At 41.9% G+C, this 17,548-nt stretch overlaps 1 protein-coding gene across 1 annotated transcript in view; it reads left to right on the forward strand.

The window, feature by feature from the left end:
- Positions 1 to 267: 267 nt before the first annotated feature.
- LOC126457489 (phenoloxidase 1-like) overlaps positions 268 to 17,548 on the forward strand; it is a 208,413-nt gene continuing 191,132 nt past the window's right edge. Inside the window, exons 1-2 of the mRNA XM_050093789.1 lie at positions 268 to 415; positions 555 to 750. The gene's annotated coding sequence lies outside the window, so the exon portion shown is untranslated. The remainder of the gene's footprint in view (positions 416 to 554; positions 751 to 17,548) is intronic.

The raw sequence follows: 17,548 nt of genomic DNA on the forward strand, positions 1-17,548 counted from the left end.
CCTCCTATTCTTTCACATCAGTGCTCATGTTCCATCTGTAATGACCTCATCGTCAATGGGACATTAAAACCTAACTTCCTTCCTCCCATGTCCAATTTGTTAATGATGTGTGGAAGAACACTGGTGGATAAGCCTCATTACAAGGTCTAATTTCACTGATTTTTCTCTTCATGGTAATTTCGTGAGATCTCGGTGTGGGGAGTGACGTTGAACAACTTTTCAAGGAATTTATGCTCTGAGAGTTTTAACAGCGAACTTTTTATTTGCTCAAAAAATCAGATAAAAAATTCAGAATCTGTCCAAACGGATACAGTGAGGACCTTTCTGGGTCCAAAGTTTGATGAACGAGGCCTTCCCATGCTATTTCGAGACAAGAGGCACCTCTCCATTGAATGTGACCACTTCGTTGTGAAGAGTGAGTATTAGTAAATTTTATAATTATTGGCAATTAATCTTTGTTTTTATAACATTTTCATTGTTGTTCATGCCAACTGACAATAAAATTGTCTGTCTGCTTATATATTTTTAGAAAATGCCTTTCCTTTTTTATGCAGTGTATCCTGGTAGCAACAAGTTCAAGTGGCATTCTTCTGAGTCTTCCGTAACATTTCCGATGGAATGCACATTTACTAATGGGAATAGCTCCGATCCAGAAAACACAGGAGGTTTCTCTTACTGTGGCTGTGACTTGCCTCACCACATGCTATATTAACGACAACATGTTTTGGACTGCCTCTGCCCACTGTACAGGTGTGAGCACCTTCTACTTTTTCAAATTTGTGATTATTTTTTAATACAATTATTTTCAGAATTTTTACCTTCTGAAAAGAAAACACATTTCCTTACACTGTGTTTAGCAACTTTTCTTTATGGGCCCTAGGGTTGTTGGAATCTTTTTCTTTTCTTAGGATAGTCACTTGAGATTCAATACAAGCCAAGGCCTTGGTTGTATAAGATCTAGGTATTCTTTTTGTTATATTGTTGATCATAATTTAGATCTTCAGTGTGTGGCAGTTTTTAGTCCTGACCTTAGGCTCTATTAACCGTTCTGTTAGTTGTGCATGTGGTCTGTGATTTTGGTCCACCACAATGCTAGGTATCTCAGTCCCTTGCCACTTTTCCCAGTAGCGTGAATGATACTGGCTATGCGGATGAGTAAGATACTTCTAATTCAAAGGTTTGATGGTATACCTGTGGTTTGTCCCAAGATTATCTACCAACACAGCTATGAGGTAGTCCGAATTGCACATTATACTGTCGGTCTGGCTCAACTAATTACTGGTCACATAATAACCACTTCACTTGCAAGTACACAAAACATGACACCAGTTTTGTATGCCATCGAAAGTTATCAAAATTCAGAGAATGATACAACTAATTGTCAAATTCTTTTATTGTGAATAAGGACCCAAAACTGGAGTTCACAAAAGAGTTACTTCTCTTGTTCTTTTTGTTTGGCACTGATAGCCTTCAAGGGGATGCTAAACTGTCTAATTGAAGGAGTTTGTTACTTTATGTAAACAGGCTCCTTTGCACTGCAATGAGCAAATGTTATGTCTTCAGTTTTTTAATACAATGTGGTGTGTGTAAACTGCACTTCATTGTTCATTGACAAAGAATGAGGGACGCAGTCAATGGATCATTACCAACACATCTCGGTTAACATTAATATGCCCATATGAATAATGGCTGAAAATGTCCTCACTTCATGAGATACTGCCCAGGAATTGCATGGAACCTTTAATCTGCCCATCGTCAGCCAATAAAATTTTCTGTCATCAATAATACTCGAAGCTTGCGCAGGATAGAATAGCATGGAGGGCTGCATCAAACCCGTCTCTGTACTGAAGACCACAACAACAACAATAAGACTCAAACTAAATTAGTTCTGAGCACTTTTGCATGAGCAACCCCTGCTACAGAAATAAGTCTATTAAAAACACGCCCTAATACAATTTTTACACCAAAATAGGCAAGTCATATGCATTATGGAGCTTGGTCATATTCGCGTAAACTATCTGTTAATGCAGAGAAGTGTAAAGTTGTGAACCTCATGAAATGTGCAAATATAATGATTACTGAATTGCAACAAATCTAAATGTTGTAGAAATACCAGGAAGTAACAATATATGAAGTTGTAGTTAAAGCAGGTGTCAGGTTTTTGTTCATTGATAGAATGTTGAGAAACTGCAGTTTGTCTACAAAGTGAGATAAATTATATAACTTTTGTAGAAGTGTTGCTTACATGTGTGGCATTCATATAAGGTTGGAGAAATGCAGGACATCAACCATATTCAAAGGAAGGTGGTGCACGTGTTTGAATGAAGTGAAAGTGTAACAGAAATGCTGAAAAATTTTAATTGGCATGTAATCGGAGAAAGAGACTTTATGTCACATGAAAACAAATGTAGGAAATTTCATGAACCAGCATACAGCATGGAAACTATGATTAATCTTCAACACCATATGTACCGATCCAGAAGAGATCTTGTCAGTAGAATTATACTAATAGTGGTACATACAATGGAGATAAATATCATCATCTGGCAATGAAATTGGAAGAAACTTTAATAACATATCAGAGTGGCTCCTCTGGAATGGCTACAAAAGAGACAGGTTCCTCACAGAAAAAAAAGTAGTTCCACTTCGATCTGTCTACTGTTTTCTGTAGGTCCTTAGGAGCAGTTTTATGACAATTGTTTGACCACAACTGAGGGTTCTTTGATTGCTCAGTGACGTGGCACATTAAACTGGAACACATGAGATATTAGTCTGCTTTATTACATAAATGAATAAAAGATTTGCTTAACTTTGACACACTTCTTTGGTACCAAGAAATTTACAACTGTCACAGACTAGCAATGCATCACTAGAGGCACTAATTAACAAACTATTCCCTCAGTAAAGAAAGACATAGAAAAATTTGGGGAGGGGATAAATGTTCAGAAAGGATGAATAAAATCTTTGAGGTATGTTGATGACTTTGTAATTCTATCAAAGATTAGATTAGAATATAATAGAGGGAAACATTCCACGTGGGAAAAATATATCTAAAAACAAAGATGATGTGACTTACCAAATGAAAGTGCTGGCAGGTCGATAGACACACAAACATACACACAAAATTCAAGCTTTCGCAACCAACGGTTGCTTCATCAGGAAAGAGGTAAGGAGAGGGAAAGACGAAAGAATGTGGGTTCTAAGGGAGAGGGTAAGGAGTCATTCCAATCCCAGGAGTGGAAAGACTCACCTTAGGGGGAAAAAAGGACGTGTATACACTCGCACACACACACATATCCATCCACACATATACAGACACAAGCAGACATATTTAAAGGCAAAGAGTTTGGGCAGAGATGTCAGTCGAGGCGGAAGTGCAGAGGCAAAGATGTTGTTGAATGACAGGTGAGGTATGAGTGGCGGCAACTTGAAATTAGCGGAGATTGAGGCTTGGTGGATAACAGGAGGAGAGGATATATTGAAGGGCTAGTTCCCATCTCCGGAGTTCAGATAGGTTGGTGTTAGTGGGAAGTATCCAGATTACCCGGACGGTGTAACACTGTGCCAAGATGTGCTGGCCGTGCACAAAGGCATGTTTAGCCACAGGGTGATCCTCATTACCAACAAACACTGTCTGCCTGTGTCCATTCATGCAAATGGACAGTTTGTTGCTGGTCATTCCCACATAGAATGCGTCACAATGTAGGCAGGTCAGTTGATACATCACGTGGGTACTTTCACACGTGGCACAGCCTTTGATCGTGTACACCTTCTGGGTTACAGGACTGGAGTAGGTACCGAGTGAGGTGGCGCAGTGGTTAGCACACTGGACTGGCATTCGGGAGGACGACGGTTCAATCCCGTCTCCAGCCATCCTGATTTAGGTTTTCTGTGATTTTCCTAAATCGTTTCAGGCAAATGCCGGGATGGTTCCTTTGAAAGGGCACGGCCGATTTCCTTCCCAATCCTTCCCTAACCCGAGCTTGCGCTCCATCTCTAATGACCTCGTTGTCGACGGGACGTTAAACACTAACCACCACCACCACTGGAGTAGGTGGTGGTGGGAGGGTGCATAGGACAGGTTTTACACCGGGGGCGGTTACAAGGGTAGGAGCCAGAGGTTAGGTGAGGTGGTTTGGGGATTTCATAGGGATAAACTAAGAGGTTACGAAGGTTAGGTGGACGGCGGAAAGACACTCTTGGTGGAGTGGGGAGGATTTCATGAAGGATGGATCTCATTTCAGGGTAGGATTTGAAGAAGTCGTATCCCTGCTGGAGACCCACATTCAGAGTCTGATCCAGTCCCGGAAAGTATCCTGTCACAAGTGGGGCACTTTTGTGGTTCTTCTGTGGGAGGTTCTGGGTTTGAGGGGATGAGGAAGTGGCTCTGGTTATTCGCCTCTGTACCAGGTCGGGGGGGGGGGGGGGGGGGTAGTTGCGGGATGCGAAAGCTGTTATCAGGTTGTTGGTGTAATGGTTCAGGGCTTCCGGACTGGAGCAGATTCGTTTGCCATGAAGACCTAGGCTGTAGGGAAGGGACCGTTTGATGTGGAGTGGGTGGCAGCTGTCATAATGGAGGTACTGTTGATTGTTGGTGGGCTTGATGTGGATGGACGTGTGAAACTGGCCATTCTACAGATGGAGGTGAACGTCAAGGAAAGTGGCATGGGATTTGGAGTAGGACCAGGTGAATCTGATGGAACCAAAGGAGTTGAGGTTGGAGAGGAAATTCTGGAGTTCTTCTTCACTGTGAGTCCAGATCATGAAGATGTCATCAATAAATCTGTACCAAACTTTGGGTTGGCAGGCCTGGGTAACCAAGAAGGCTTCTGCTAAGCGACCCATGAATAGGTTGCCGTACGAGGGAGCCATCCTGGTACCCATGGCTGTTCCCTTTAATTGATGGTATGTCTGGCCTTCAAAAGTGAAGAAGTTGTGGGTCAGGATGAAGCTGGCTAAGGTAATGAGGAAAGAGGTTTTAGGTAGGTGGCAGGTGATCGGCGTGAAAGGAAGTGCTCCATCACAGCGAGGCCCTGGATGTGCAGAATATTTGTGTATAAGGAAGTGGCATCAATGTTTACAAGGATGGTTTCCGGGGGTAACAGATTGGGTAAGGATTCCAGGCGTTCGAGAAAGTGGTTGGTGTCTTTGATGAAGGATGGGAGACGGCATGTAATGGGTTGAAGGTGTTGATCTACGTAGGCAGAGATACGTTCTGTGGGGGCTTGGTAACCAGCTACAATGGGGCGGCCGGGATGATTAGGTTTGTGAATTTTAGGAAGAAGGTAGAAGATAGGGGTGCGGGGTGTCGGTGGGGTCAGGAGGTTGATGGAGTCAGGTGAAAGGTTTTGTAGGGGGCCTAAGGTTCTGAGGATTCCTTGAAGCTCCGCCTGGATATCAGGAATGGGATTACCTTGGCAAACTTTGTATGTGGTGTTGTCTGAAAGCTGACGCAGTCCCTCAGCCGCATACTCCCAACGATCAAGTACCACGGTAGTGGAACCCTTGTCCGCCGGAAGAATGACGATGGATTGGTCAGCCTTCAGATCTCGGATAGCCTGGGCTGCAGCAGTGGTGATGTTGGGAGTAGAATTAAGGTTTTTTAAGAAGGATTGAGAGGCAAGGCTGGAAGTCAGAAATTCCTGGAAGGTTTGGAGAGGGTGATTTTGAGGAAGAGGAGGTGGGTCCCGCTGTGACGGAGGACGGAACTGTTCCAGGCAGGGTTCAATTTGGATAGTGTCTTGGGGAGTTGGATCATTAGGAGTAGGATTAGGATCATTTTTCTTCGTAGCAAAGTGATATTTCCAGCAGAGAGTACGAGTGTAGGACAGTAAATCTTTGACGAGGGCTGTTTGGTTGAATCTGGGAGTGGGGCTGAAGGTGAGGCCTTTGGATAGGACAGAGGTTTCGGATTGGGAGAGAGGTTTGGAGGAAAGGTTAACTACTGAATTAGGGTGTTGTGGTTCCAGATTATGTTGATTGGAATTTTGAGGTTTTGGAGGGAGTGGAGCTGGAAGTGGGAGATTGAGTAGATGGGAGAGACTGGGTTTGTGGGCAATGAGAGGAGGTTGAGGTTTGCTGGAAAGGTTGTGAAGGGTGAGTGAATTGCCTTTCCAGAGGTGGGAAACCAGGAGATTGGATAGTTTTTTTGAGGTGGAGGGTGGCATGCTGTTCTAATTTGCGGTCGGCCTGTAGGAGGATGCTCTGAACAGCCGGTGTGGATGGGGGAGAGGAAACATTGAGGACTTTTATTAAGGATAGGAGTTGACGGGTGTGTTCATTGGCTGAGTTGATGTGTAGGTGAAGGATTAGGTGGGTGAGGGCAATGGATTGTTCAGTTTGGAACTGGTATAGGGACTGATGGAAAGAAGGGTTGCAGCCAGAGATGGGAACTTTAAGTGTGAGGCCTTTGGGGGTAATGCCAAATGTCAGACAAGCCTGAGAAAATGAAATATGGGGGCATAATCTGGCTAGGGCGAAGGCATGTTTGCAGAGGGAATGTAAATAAAACTAAATGGGGTCGTTGTGGGGGTGTTGTGAGGGTGACATGGTATTAGAAGGTGGAAAGTGGAACATGTTTACCATGGTACTTGATCGTTGGGAGTATGTGGCTGAGGGACTGTGTCAGCTTTCAGACAACACCACATACAAAGTTTGCCAAGGTAATCCCATTCCTGATGTCCAGGCGGAGCTTCAAGGAATCCTCAGAACCTTAGGCCCCCTACAAAACCTTTCACCTGACTCCATCAACCTCCTGACCCCACCGACACCCCGCACCCCTATCTTCTACCTTCTTCCTAAAATTCACAAACCCAATCATCCCGGCCGCCCCATTGTAGCTGGTTACCAAGCCCCCACAGAACGTATCTCTGCCTATGTAGATCAACACCTTCAACCCATTACATGCCGTCTCCCATCCTTCATCAAAGACACCAACCACTTTCTTGAACGCCTGGAATCCTTACCCAATCTGTTACCCCCGGAAATCATCCTTGTAACCATTGATGCCACTTCCTTATACACAAATATTCCGCACGTCCAGGGCCTCGCTGCGATGGAGCACTTCCTTTCACGCCAATCACCTGCCACCCTACCTAAAACCTCTTTCCTCATTACCTTAGCTAGCTTCATCCTGACCCACAACTTCTTCACTTTTGAAAGCCAGACATACCAACAATTAAAGGGAACAGCCATGGGTACCAGGATGGCTCCCTCGTACGGCAACCTATTCATGGGTCACTTAGAGGAAGCCTTCTTGGTTACCCAGGCCTGCCAACCCAAAGTTTGGTACAGATTTATTGATGACATCTTCATGATCTGGACTCACAGTGAAGAAGAACTCCAGAATTTCCTCTCCAACCTCAACTCCTTTGGTTCCATCAGATTCACCTGGTCCTACTCCAAATCCCATGCCACTTTCCTTGACGTTGACCTCCATCTGTCCAATGGCCAGCTTCACACGTCCGTCCGCATCAAGCCCACCAGCAAGCAACAGTACCTCCATTATGACAGCTGCCACCCACTCCACATCAAACGGTCACTTCCCTACAGCCTAGGTCTTCATGGCAAACGAATCTGCTCCAGTCCGGAAGCCCTGAACCATTACACCAACAACCTGATAACAGCTTTCGCATCCCGCAACTACCCCCCGCCCCCCTCCCCCCCCCCCCCCCCCCCCCCCGACCTGGTACAGAAGCAAATAACCAGAGCCACTTCCTCATCCCCTCAAACCCAGAACCTCCCACAGAAGAACCACAAAAGTGCCCCACTTGTGACTGGATACTTTCCGGGACTGGATCAGACTCTGAATGTGGGTCTCCAGCAGGGATATGACTTCCTCAAATCCTGCCCTGAAATGAGATCCATCCTTCATGAAATCATCCCCACTCCACCAAGAGTGTCTTTCCGCTGTCCACCTAACCTTCGTAACCTCTTAGTTCATCCCTATGAAATCCCCAAACCACCTTCCCTACCCTCTGGCTCCTACCCTTGTAACTGCCCCCGGTGTAAAACCTGTCCCATGCACCCTCCCACCACCACCTACTCCAGTCCTGTAACCCAGAAGGTGTACACGATCAAAGGCAGAGCCACGTGTGAAAGCACCCACGTGATTTACCAATTGACCTGCCTACACTGTGATGCATTCTATGTGGGAATGACCAGCAACAAACTGTCCATTTGCATGAATGGACACAGGCAGACAGTGTTTGTTGGTAATGAGGATCACCCTGTGGCTAAACATGTCTTGGTGCACGGCCAGCACATCTTGGCACAGTGTTACACCGTCCGGGTTATCTGGATACTTCCCACTAACACCAACCTATCTGAACTCCGGAGATGGGTAGTTGCCCTTGAATATATCCTCTCTTCCCGTTATCCACCAGGCCTCAATCTCTGCTAATTTCAAGTTGCCGCCACTCATACCTCAACTGTCATTCAACAACACCTTTGCCTCTGCACTTCCGCCTCGACTGACATCTCTGCCCAAACTCTTTGCCTTTAAATATGTCTGCTTGTGTCTGTATATGTGTGGATGGATATGTGTGTGTGTGCGAGTGTATACACATCCTTTTTTCCCCCTAAGGTGAGTCTTTCCGCTCCCGGGATTGGAATGACTCCTTACCCTCTCCCTTAAAACCCATATCTTTTCGTCTTTCCCTCTCCTTCCCTCTTTGCTGACGAAGCAACCGATGGTTGTGAAAGCTTGAATTTTGTGTGTATGTTTGTGCTTGTTTGTGTGCCTGTCGACCTGCCAGCGCTTTCTTTTGGTAGGTCACATCATCTTTGTTTTTAGATATAAAGATTAGATTAGATTAGATTAGATTGGGTTTTCATTCCGTAGACCCAAAAATAAGATGTTTCCCGTGGATGTGGGACAAGTCAGAGAATATAACATAAAAAATAATAATATTTGAATATAATTGTCACTAGCCTGATCATTTAAATAAGTCTTGTTGCACACTTTTGGACACTATAAACTTTTGCTTGGTTTGTTGAGTTATCCCAGAATAGGATCCCATATGACATAATAGAATGAAAATGAACAAAGTATGCAAGTTTGTTATATTTATATCTCCTACACCTGAAGTCATTCTTACGCCAAATACAGACCTATTTAGGCACTTCAGTGATTCTGTGGTATGCCCTTCCCAACCAAATGTATTATTGAGTTGTAATCCCAGAAATTTATCACTGTTAACCTCTTCAATCTGCATGTCTCCACATGTTATACACATGCTAGAAGGAAATTTCTCACTGATTCTGAACTGCATAGCTTAATCACAATGACTTAGCTTTAAACCATTTATTAAGGACAGTGACAATTTTAATTAGCAGCCATTTCTAAATCTGTACATGACTTTCTGCTTATTGCAATGTTTGTATTTTCTGTGAACAAAACAAACTTAGCATCTGGCAATGTAACAGATGGGAGGTCATTAATGTACAGAAGAAAATGCGATGGACCCAAGATGGAACCTTGAGGAATGCCACATGTAACTAATTCCCATCCAGATGAAGACTGACTGCTTATTGACGGATATTTTGCAACAACATCCTTTGCTTCCTGTTACTCAGGAGAATTTATGTCAGAGAATGCTGTGATTCATACAGTCTAAGGCTTTTGACAGGTTACAGAAAATGCTAGTAGCCACTAATTTGTTAACTGTGAACTAAATACATTCTCACTGTACGTGTAAATAGCTTTCTATGTATCAGAACCATTAAGGAACCCTTAATGTGACTTGGACAATATATTGTTTGCAGTCAGATGCTTAAGAAGACGCTTGAACACAACCTTTTTGAAAAAGCCGAAAAAAGTGAAATTGGTTGATAGTTTGATGGCATCTCCTTATCCGTCTTCTTGTAAAGGGACTTAACGTCAGCATATTTTAACCAGTCTGGAAGTGTTCCTCTGGTAAGAGATTGATTACATAAATAACTTAAGATACAACTCAACTCGTATAAGCACACTTTAATTAACTTCATTGATATGTTATCATAACCACTAGAATACTCTGATTTTATGGATTTTATGATGGACACTACTTCTTTTGGAGACGTGAGTGTCATTTCCATTTTACTGAAGTTATTTGTAACAACGAAAGACTTGGAAAAGCAGTTGAACAGAATATCGAGAATTAGATTGATAGATCATATAATTAATGAGGAGGTTGAATAGGGGAGAAAAGAAATTTATGGCTCAGTTTGATGAAAGGAAGGTATCAGTTTGGGCGTTTGAAGTCATAAAAATGTATCTAAAAAAATGTGTTTTGAGATGAAGGCAAAAGAAATTTTGCAACATTGAATAGGGGAGCAGAGAAATTATGGCTCAAGTTGATGAAAAGAAGGTATCAATTCGTGTGTTTAAAGTCATAATGATATATCTGCAAAATGCATTTTTTGAGATAAAAGCACAAGAAATTTTGCAACATCAAGTAACTAATGAGGAGGTTGAATAGGGGAGAAAAGAAATTTATGGCACAACTTGTCAGAAGATATCATTTTGGGTGTTTAAAGTCATTATGATTTATGTAAAAAATGCATGTTTTGAGATGAAGGCAAAAGAAATTTTGCAACATCATGCAACTAATAAGGAGTTTGAATAGGGGAGAAGAGAACTTTATGACTCAACTTGATGAAAAGAAGGTATCAATTTCAGGGTTTAAAGTCATAACTATCTATCCACAAACTGCACATTTTGCAATGGTAGAAACACTATCACTGCTACCACCCAAGTTCACATTACTGATAATTGTGACACCTTGCGGTTCTTAGCGTGTATTTAAATCGACACAACAATTTCCCAGCTTGAACATTAAGACACTGGTGAAACAGATTTGTCAAAATGACCTATTTCCTAGGTACTTCATTATGACAATAAACCGTCAATAGGACATGTTCTGAAGCATCAAGAAATTGTCAGTTTGATATTGGAGGGAAGTGTGGATGCTAATAATTGCAGTGGGAGACCAAGTGTTGAAGTGTTGAATATAGTAAGCAGGTTCATATGGATTCAGGTTGCAGTGGTTATTAGGGGAGAACAGGCTCAAAATAGGATAGACTTAACATGGAGAACTCCAGCAAATGATTCTTCTTAATGAAGATGACAATGAAAACAACAACAACAACAGCAATAGGGATAAAGTACAGGGAGTGGAAGACTATTCTCAGCTTATACAAAACCCAGAGTTATAATTGTCAAAGGACCTGGGGTTGTGACCTATCCCTGATATTATTCAATCTGTTCAATAAGAGAGCAGTAAAAGAAACCAAGAAGAAATTTTGAAATGGAATTAAAGTTTAGGGAGACTAATATTAATTTTAAGGTTTGCTAATGACATTCTAATTCTCAAACAATGGAAACTCCAGGTAGGAGTATCAATGTAGGAAAAGACAGATTGCTACTTACTGTAAAGAAGACACATCAAGTTGCAGACAGGTACAGGTATGATTGAAAGACACTCGCCTGTAGCTCTCCACCACAGCCTTCATCAGTAAAGACAGAAAATCACACACACACACACACACACACACACACACACACACACACACACACACACACACACAAGCAAGCATACCTCATGCACACACGACAGCCAACTCCAGTATCTCAGGCTGGAATGCCAATTACAATTGACATTGTAATTCTGTGAGTGATGGCTAAGGACTTGGTAGAGGAGCTGAATGGAATGGACTGCATCTTGGAAAGAGGATATAACATGAACATAATCAAAAATAAAACAAGTGTAATGGAATGCAGTCAAATCAAATCGGGTATTGCTGAGTGAATTATACAATGAAGAGCCAAAGAATCTGGTACTCCTGGCTAATATCGTGCAGGGCCCCCCGAACACGCAGAAGTGTCACAATACAATGTGGCATGGACTCGCCTAATGTTCGAAGTAGTGCTGGAGGGAACTGACACCATGAATCCTGCAGGGCTGTCCATAAATCCGTAAGAGTACGAGGGGGTGGAGATCTCTTCTAAACAGCTTGTTTCAAGGAATCCAAGCTACACTCAATAATGTTCATGTCTGGGGAGTTTTGTGTCTAACGGAAGTGTTTCAACTCAGAAGAGTGATCTTGGAGCCACTCTGTAGCAATTCTGGACGTGTGGGGTCTTGCATTGTCCTATTGGAATTGCCCAAGTCCATTGGAATACACAATGGACATGTATGTATGCAAATGATCAGACAGGATGCTTACGTATGTGTCACCTGTCAAGAGTCTTATCTATATGTATCAGGGGTCCCACATCACTCCAACTGTGCACGCCCCACACCATTACAGAGTCTCCACAAGCGTGCACAGTCCCCTGCTGACATACAGGGTCCATGGATTCATGAGATTGTCTCCATACCCGTACATGTCCATCCACTTGATACAATTTGAAATGAGACTCTTCCAACCAGGCAACATGTTTCCAGTCACCAACAGTCCAATGTCAGTGTTGACAGGCCTAGGTGAGGCGTAAAGCTTTGTGTTGTGAAGTCATCAAAGATACATGAGTGGACCTTTGGCTCCGAAAGCCCATATCGATGATGTTTCGCTGAATGGTTTGCATGCTGACACTTGTTGATGGCCCAGAATTGTAATCTGCAGCAATTTGTGGAAGGGTTGCACTTCTGTCACGTTGAATGATTCTCTTCAGTCGTCATTTGCCCCATTCTTGCAGGATCTTCTTCCTGACTGCAGAGATGTCACAGATTTTATGTTTTACCAGATTCTGATATTCACAGTACATGTGTGAAAAGGTTGTAAGGGAAAATCCCCATTTCATCTCTATCTCGTAGAGGTTGTGTCCTATCGTTCATGTGCTGATTATAACACCATGTTCAAACTCAAATTAAATCTTGGTAGCTTGCCATTGTAGCAGCAGTAACCAATGTATCAGCTGTGCCAGACACTTGTTGCCTTATATAGGCATTGCCAACTGCTGCACTGTATTCTGCCTGTTTACATATCTCTTTATTTGACTGCACATGCCTATACCAGCTTCTTTGGCACTTCAGTGTATTAGGGAATGAGACAGTAAAAGAAGTGGATGTGTTTTGCTGAAAAGGAGCTAAATAACTTTTGATGACTGAAGGAGGAAGAATATACAAAGTTTGATTGAAAGCAGTGTCACTAAACCCATAAAAACTACTCTGAGGTCACGAAAGTCATAGAATAGTGATATGCGCATATATAAATAGAGGTAGTGTCAAGTACACAAGATATAAAAGGGCAGTGCATTGGTGGAGGTGTCACTTGACTCAGGTGATACAATTGGAAATGTTTGCTGTGAGATTATGGCCAGATGACAGGAATCAGCAGACATTGAACTTGGAATATTAGTTGGAGCTAGACCCATGTGACATTCTGTTTTGGAAATCATTAGGGGATTCAATATTCTGAGATTCGCAATGTTAAGAGTGTGCTGAGAATACCATATTTCAGGTATTGTCTCTCACCACGGGCTGTGTAGTTGTTGACAGCCTTTGCTTAATGACAGAGAGCAGTGATGTTTGCATAGAGTTGTCACTGCTAACAGACGAGTACCACTGCATGAAATAAGCCCAGAAGTTCATGAGGAACATACGATAAACATATCTGTTAGGACAGGGCAGTGAAATTTGGCGTTAATGGTCTATGGCAGCAGACAACCGATATGAATATCTTTGCTAACAGCATAGCATCACCTGCAGTGCCTCTCCTGGGCTCATTGGTTGGACCCTAGATGAGTGGAAAACTGTGTACTGGTCAGATAAGTCCTGATTTCAGCTGGTAAGAGCAGATGGTAGGGTTCAAGTTTGGTGCAGACCCCAAAAAGTCATGCACCCAAGTTGTCAACAAAACACTGTGAAAGCTGGTGGTGGCTCCATAATGGTTTGGAATGTGTTTACGTGGAATGGACTGTATAGTATGGTCCAGCTGACCCAATCATTGACTGGAAGTGGTTATGTTTGGCCACTTGGAGATCATTTGAATCCAACTGTTGATGAAATCTTTATGGATGGCAATGTGCAGTGTCACTGAGCCACAACCAATCATAATTGATTTGAAGAACATTCTGGAAAATTCGAGCGAATGATTTGGCCACCCAGCTCCCTCGACATGTATCCCATTGAACATTTATGAGACATAATTGAGAGGTCAGTCATGCATTAAAATCTGCAGTGGCAACACTTTTGCAGTTATGAATGACTATAGAGGCAGCATGGCTCAGTATTTCTGCCGGGGACTTCCAAAGACTCACTGAGTCCATGCCACATTGAGTTATTGCACTACATCAGCCAAAAGGAGGTCGCCATGGTATAGGAGGTACCAAAATGATTGTGGCTTTGTGTGTGATGCTTATGTAAAGACATGCATAGCACAGGAATTAAAAATTGTTAAAATGCAATGCTGTTACATTTTACATCTTAACATAAAATATAGCAGAATGTAAAAAATACAAAAACAAATCTGTCAGTGAAATTACACTGATTAAATACAAGCTGTATAATCAAAAAATGCCCAAATGGTAACTACTCTTTCATGAAGTGGAAATATTAATGTGGATTGGAATTCAAAAGCCCACAAAGAAACTTCTAGAAAGTTAATTTTTATAATTTGAATAATTCATAAACTAAAATGTTATTTTAGAAAAATCACACATTTTTCAATCAGAAAAATCAGGGAAACAAATTTATAGTAGTGCAACCTAGGCAGAATTGCATTTTAAGACTTGTTCATTCTGGAATACCAACAATCCCTTGATATTTAAAAGAAATGAATTCACTGCTTCAAACATCCAGTTACCTTACAAATGAGTGAAGGTGTTAAATATTTGACATTAAACAAGTAAACAAGAAAAAATTTAGAAAAGTTTTGAAATTAAGTTTACAGTTTGTTGGAGATTGCTGAGAGCTCTTTTTATCAAACAGTGAGTGAATATAGTCTGAATAATTTGCACTCCATTTTAAGTAGAAGACACTGTTAAAGACAACCTCAGCCTGAGGAGACCAGGAATATACAAAATCCCATGCCTATGTGGGAAGTCTTATATTGGCCAGACGTGTAGTACAGTTAAAGACAGATGTGACAAACATAAATGTCACACGAGGTTGGGTCAGCCAGAGAAATCTGCGGTTGCTGAACACTGCCTTGACATGGGACATGGCATGAATTATGAAGAAACCAAGATCCTCTCGCATGCTTCCACATACTGGGACTCCATCATCAAAGAGGTGGTTGAAATACATATAAGCAGTGACCTAATAAACAGAGACACGGGGTTTCACCTGAGCAAAGCCTGGGAGCCAGCCTTGGTGGCACTAAGGAATCGTCAGCCGCATGCCCCACTGGCACCTGTGCTGTTCTAGGAAGCCAGCATATAAATTAACGAGCTTCTCAGCGACGCGACAGTAGCACCTGAAGATGGCGGGCAGTTGTCTCGCTGAAATATTGTGCGGTTTCTACAATATTATCCGGCGTAATTCCCGGGAACCTATCAAGCAGATGCAGCAGCAGGAAAGCCTCAAACAGCACAGTTTTCTTTTTCTTTCTGAAGACACTTTAATACCTGTTGTAATTCAAGGTTTCTTTGAAAACTGTTTGGTGTTGCACTTAGTAATTTTTTGGGCAACAATGTTCAAAAAGGAATATAAATGTATCAAGAAATATTTTGTATTTATCATCAGCATTTGGCTCATTATATACATCTCCCCAATTAACATTTCTTAAACTTTCTTTGAAGTGCTCTTTAGATACTGGGATGAGCAGCCTTACACTCTTATTTAATGGTTTCTGAACTGTGCATCCTGCTAGGTTTTGTAAGTTAATCAATTTTGCATCATGGTCCGATGATCCATTTATCACACAGACAGCATGTGTTACTTTTACATCCTCTTGCTGTACAAATACATTATCTATTATACTACTAGTGTCTTGAGTTATATGTGTAGGGAAACTGATCACCAGTTCTAAGTTATATGTCATTAATAACACTTCTAGCTCCTATCAAAATGCGTAGGAATTTTACATTGAAATCACGACCTATTAATAACTTCTCCTTTGTGTATGGCATACAGCATAATAGGGAGTCAAACTTTTTTAGGAATAGCTCCCAGTCTCCTAATGGGGTCCTGTACACTGTTGCTAATATCCCCACCACATTATCTAGCTGTAGTTCACATGCATAAACTGGAAAGTGCTGATCGACACAAAATTTTCTTGCTTCTACAGTTTTGTGTTTACACCCTTGTTTTGTGTAAATGGCAACTCCTTCTTTATCCATACTAGATCTGCAAGTGTAAGAAACTAAATTATACCCATTTATACTGACACTTTCCATCCCCATAGTTACTTGGTGTTCAGACAGACAAAGTATATCAATCCCGTTCTTATTTTTGAGATCATCTGAACACACTAACAGTGCATCTACCTTTTTTTTTATCTGATATTTTGATGAAGTAAGTTTATACTACCCTTAGCTATATCCCTATTTAGTGTACATGAAGCATCTTTTATTCTATTTTTCTTGATTGTTGCCTCTCTGGACTTTAGCTTCAACCTAAAAAACTTATCTGCCTGGTCCCATTAAACACAGGGATCATCCATTGTGTGACTTGGCCCCATTGCAGTATCTTCTAATAAAGAAGTTATCTTCCCCCTTCCTATTTAGATGCAGGCATGTGAAGTGTATCGCCACCTACCAATAACATCAACTAGAACAACAGTTATGTGAGATTTTGCCAGCATCCTGTTCAGCTCAGTTTCAACATGCCTTACAGCAGTGTTTACCCAGGGCTGATCATGGTGCTGATATACCTCCACAAACCCACATTTGTGAGCCCACTTTCTGCTCATATTCTAAACAGTTCACTTCTAATACTAAATCTTGGATTCATAGCCAGGCTGTTTCCTGCTCCCCCAACTATAATTACCTGATCTTCCTTCTCAGAGTCCCTGCGTAGCTGACCTACGTTTTCTGTTACATGGCTAAGGCTAGCACTTGGTTTCACAAAACTTGTGACCTGGTATGCTGCACCTAATTTCTCCTGAAGCTGCTGGTTTACATGCCTCCCATGACTGCTACCGGAAGCAGAATTCTTCTTTTCTTAATCTGATTTCATTCCTACCTGTCTTTTTTTTAAGCTAATATTCTGTATCAACCTACATTCAACTACATCTGGATGAAGCCCTTCCTCCACTACTTCAAATAGTGAGCCACACTGATTTACTAACTGAATATAGAAAGTTTTTCCAGTTTCCCTTTTTCACTCTTTGCTTGCTACCTTTTCCCAGCACCCATCTCTTTTTCCTCCCTTAGCCTATGTAATTCCAAATTCACATTTTCTAATTCAGCCTTAAGGGCACAAATTTTTGCCTCCAGTTCAGTGATTTTTCTGTCCTTTCTATATAACCTGCATTGCCATGGAAGAGGTTCTTCATCTTCCCCATTTCCTTGCTGCTACATTTGCTTCAATGAAACCATAACCTACAGTCTTTGCAGAATGTTCCCTCCTTCAGATTTCTATGGCAGCCACCACATTTGTCACACCCAGTTTGATAGAAAGATTTA

The sequence above is a fragment of the Schistocerca serialis genome, chromosome 2, assembly GCF_023864345.2.
Source record: "Schistocerca serialis cubense isolate TAMUIC-IGC-003099 chromosome 2, iqSchSeri2.2, whole genome shotgun sequence".
NCBI lineage: Eukaryota > Metazoa > Arthropoda > Insecta > Orthoptera > Acrididae > Schistocerca > Schistocerca serialis.